Genomic DNA, 4,655 nt, shown 5'->3' with positions numbered 1-4,655 from the left:
GTCACGCCTACGCCTGTAGCGGATAGCGCAATGATGTTCGTCGCACCGAACCCGATGTCGGATTTCGACGCGCCGCCCGTGATCCGCACGCTCTCCACCTCCACGAACCCGTTGTCGCTCGAGATCGTCAGCCCGCTCGTCGCGCCCGCCGCGGCGGTGTGCGTGATCGCGGAAGCGGTCTTCGACATTGCGATGTCGCCCGAGGTTGACAAGTCACCGTTAAGCGTCGCGCTTGCCAACGTTGCTGCACCTGATGACAGCGCCCCGGTTACGCTCGCGCTCGCGAGCGTCGATGCACCCGCGGTCAGCGTCCCGCTGATAACCGTGTTCCCGGTCGCGCCGGCGACCGTCAGCACCGTCGCCGATCCGTCGGACTTCTTTACCGTGACGTCACCCTTCATGACTGTCGTGCCCGTGATGGTCGTCGCGCCCGTGATGCCAGTCGCGCCTGTGATGGTCGTCGCGCCCGCGGAAAGCGCTCCGGTCACTGAAGCGCTCGCGAGCGTCGCCAGCCCGCTCGATGTCAGCGTCCCAGTCACTCCCACGCCCGCCGAGGCGAGAGTTATTAGACTCGTGTCGCCGGCGATGCCGATAGTTTTGCTCGTGAACCGCACGTCCTCCACGTCCACGTACAACGCCGTGCTTTTCACAACAACAAACCCGTTGTCGCTCGAGATCGTCAGCCCGCTCGTCGCGCCCGTCGCGGCGGTGTGCGTGATCGCGGAAGCGGTCTTCGACATCGCGATGTCGCCCGAGGATGACAAGTCACCGTTAAGCGTCGCGCTCGCGAGAGTCGTCGCGCCGGATGACAGTGTTCCACTCACCACCGCACTCGCGAGCGTCGATGCACCCGCACCGAGCGTCCCGCTGATAACCGTGTTCCCGGTCGCGTCGTCCACGGTGAACATCGAAGTTCCGTCGGACTTCTTCACAGCTAGATCACCCTTGATGGAGGTCGCCCCCGTGATGGTCGTCGCGCCCGTGATGCCAGTCGCGCCTGTGATGGTCGTCGTCCCCGTGATGCCAGTCGCGCCCGTGATGGTCGTCGCGCCCGCGGAAAGCGCCCCGGTCACTGTAGCGCTCGCGAGCGTCGCCAGTCCGCTCGATGTCAGCGTCCCAGTCACGCCTACGCCTGTAGCGGATAGCGCGATGATGGCCGTCGCTCCGTACCCGATGTCGGATTTCGTCGCGCCGCCCGTGATCCGCACGCTCTCCACCTCCACGAACCCGTTGTCGCTCGAGATCGTCAGCCCGCTCGTCGCGCCCGCCGCGGCTGTGTGCGTGATCGCGGAAGCGGTCTTCGACATTGCGATGTCGCCGGAAGTCGTCAAGTCACCGTTAAGCGTCGCACTCGCGAGAGTTGCTGCGCCGGATGACAGCGCCCCGGTTACGCTCGCGCTTGCGAGCGTCGCCAGTCCGGTCGTCTGCAGCGTCCCGGTCACGTGCACGCCCGTCGTCGCAAGTGTAATGACGTCTGTCAAGCCGACGCCCATTTTCAATGCCGTGAAGCGAATGTCTTCCACTTCCACGTACGCGGCAGCTTGCGTGCTCGTGATCTTCAATCCAGTGGTGCCCGTGTGCGTCAGAAGTGTGGTGGCCTTGTTTAAAATCACGTCGTCTTCCAAAGTCGTGACCCCGCTGGCTTTGAGCGTCCCCGCGACTTCTGTATTTCCAGACCCTGCCAAAACCTTAAACTTCGTCGAAGCCACCGTGAAGTCCCCTCCGACGGCGACAGTGCTCGACAACGTCGTTGCCCCCGTCGCAGTTAACGTAGTGTGGAATGTTCCTGCCCCGTACACGTCTAGCGTTTGCGTCATGTTCGCAGTGGTGTTGTACGTCGTGGCGGCATTCACTGTGAGCGTATCGCTCGGAGAAAAATCACCGATGCGATAATCACCGAGCGCAACAAAAAGTCCCTTCACAGTCACGGCGCCCTCGAACGTTGCGGCGCCGTTGACCGTTAAAGCACCTTGAAGGGTTGTCGCCCCGCCAACATTAAGGGTTCCCGCTGTGTCGGTGTTACCGCTTCCCGAGAGCACCTTGAATTTCGTCGTCGCAACAGAAAAGTCCCCGCCAACCCCGAGCGCGCTCGTTATCGCCGTCGCCCCAATCACCCCGAGGGTCCCCGAGATGGTCGTGTCGCCGGCACTCGTCACGATGAAGTTTCGAGTCGAGGACGAACCCACGTCGAGCTGACCAGTGACCCCTGCGCCCGTGGCAGACAGCGCGATGATAGCCGTCGCACCGAACCCGATGTCGGATTTCGACGCGCCGCCCGTGATCCGCACGCTCTCCACCTCCACGAAGCCGTTGTCGCTCGAGATCGTCAGCCCGCTCGTCGCGCCCGCCGCGGCGGTGTGCGTGATCGCGGCTGCGGTCTTCGACAAGGACGTGTCCCCCGTTTGAAGCAAGTTCCCGTTACTCGCGGTCACTACGAACTTCGACGACCCAACAGTCAAGTCACCCGTCGACGACACCGTCCCGGTCACGCCCACGCCCGTCGCGGACAGCGCGATGATAGCCGTCGAACCGAACCCGATGTCGGATTTCGACGCGCCGCCCGTGATCCGCACGCTCTCCACCTCCACGAACCCGTTGTCGCTCGAGATCGTCAGCCCGCTCGTCGCGCCCGCCGCAGCGGTGTGCGTGAGCTCAGCGACAGTGTCAGACATGAACAAGTCCCCGGAAAGCCCCAAAGCAGTAAGGTTGGATTTCGCACCAGTCACCGCTAAGTCATCTGCAAGCGTCGCCTTCCCGGACGATTGCAGCGTCCCGGTCACGCTCACGCCCGTTGACGCGAGCGATATCAAGGTCGCGGTCCCGGAGATGCCGATGTCTTTGCTCGTGAACCGCACGTCCTCCACGTCCACGTACGAAGCTGTGCTGGTCCCACCCGTGATGACCACAAAACCGTTGTCGCTCGAGATCGTCAGCCCGCTCGTCGCGCCCGCCGCGGCAGTGTGCGTCATCGTCGCCGCTGTTTTGGATAAGTCAATATCCCCGGACAACGACAGATCCGTCATAGTGAGTGCGCCGTTAACTGCAAGAGATCCGGTGACGCTCACGCCCGTCGATGCGAGCGAAATTAAATTCGTGGTGCCCGCGATGCCAATAGTCTTACTTGTGAACCGCACGTCCTCCACGTCCACGTACAACGCCGTGCTTTTCACAATCACAAAACCGTTGTCGCTCGAGATCGTCAGCCCGCTCGTCGCGCCCGCCGCGGCAGTGTGCGTGATCGCGGAAGCGGTCTTCGACAAGGACGTGTCCCCCGCTTGAGCCAGGTCTCCACTGGTCGCGGTCACTACGAACTTCGACGAGCCCACGATCAAGTTACCCGTCGACGACACCGTCCCGGTCACGCTCACGCCCGTTGACGCGAGAGATATCAGCGTTGCGGTCCCGGAGATGCCGATGTCTTTGCTCGTGAACCGCACGTCCTCCACGTCCACGTACGAAGCTGTGCTGGTCCCACCCGTGATGACCACAAAACCGTTGTCGCTCGAGATCGTCAGCCCGCTCGTCGCGCCCGCCGCGGCTGTGTGCGTGATCGAAGAAGCGGTCTTCGACAAGGTGGTGACTCCCGTTTGAGCCAAGTCGCCACTGGTCGCGGTCACTACGAACTTCGACGACCCAACAGTCAAGTCACCCGTCGACGACACCGTCCCGGTCACGCCCACGCCCGTCGCGGACAGCGCGATGATAGCCGTCGAACCGAACCCGATGTCAGATTTCGACGCGCCGCCCGTGATCCGCACGCTCTCCACCTCCACGAACCCGTTGTCGCTCGAGATCGTCAACCCGCTCGTCGCGCCCGCCGCAGCGGTGTGCGTGATCGCGGCTGCTGTCTTCGACAAGGACGTGTCCCCCGTTTGAGCCAGGTCTCCACTGGTCGCGGTCACTACGAACTTCGACGAGCCCACGATCAAGTTACCCGTCGACGACACCGTCCCGGTCACGCTCACGCCCGTTGACGCGAGCGATATCAAGGTCGCGGTCCCGGAGATGCCGATGTCTTTGCTCGTGAACCGCACGTCCTCCACGTCCACGTACGAAGCTGTGCTGGTCCCACCCGTGATGACCACAAAACCGTTGTCGCTCGAGATCGTCAGCCCGCTCGTCGCGCCCGCCGCGGCTGTGTGCGTGATCGAAGAAGCGGTCTTCGACAAGGTGGTGACTCCCGTTTGAGCCAAGTCGCCACTGGTCGCGGTCACTACGAACTTCGACGACCCAACAGTCAAGTCACCCGTCGACGACACCGTCCCGGTCACGCTCACGCCCGTCGCAGACAGCGCGATGATAGCCGTCGCACCGTACCCGATGTCAGACTTTGACGCGCCGCCCGTGATCCGCACGCTCTCCACCTCCACGAACCCGTTGTCGCTCGAGATCGTCAGCCCGCTCGTCGCGCCCGCCGCAGCTGTGTGCGTGATTGCGGCTGCTGTCTTCGACAAGGACGTGTCCCCCGCTTGAGCCAGGTCTCCACTGGTCGCGGTCACTACGAACTTCGACGAGCCCACGATCAAGTTACCCGTCGACGACACCGTCCCGGTCACGCTCACGCCCGTTGACGCGAGCGATATCAGCGTCGCGGTCCCGGAGATGCCGATGTCTTTGCTCGTGAACCGCACGTCCTCCACGTCCACGTACGAAGC

This window comes from Micromonas pusilla, assembly GCF_000151265.4.
Source record: "Micromonas pusilla CCMP1545 genomic scaffold MICPUCscaffold_6, whole genome shotgun sequence".
Lineage (NCBI taxonomy): Eukaryota > Viridiplantae > Chlorophyta > Mamiellophyceae > Mamiellales > Mamiellaceae > Micromonas > Micromonas pusilla.
Note: the sequence above shows the minus strand (reverse complement) of the source record.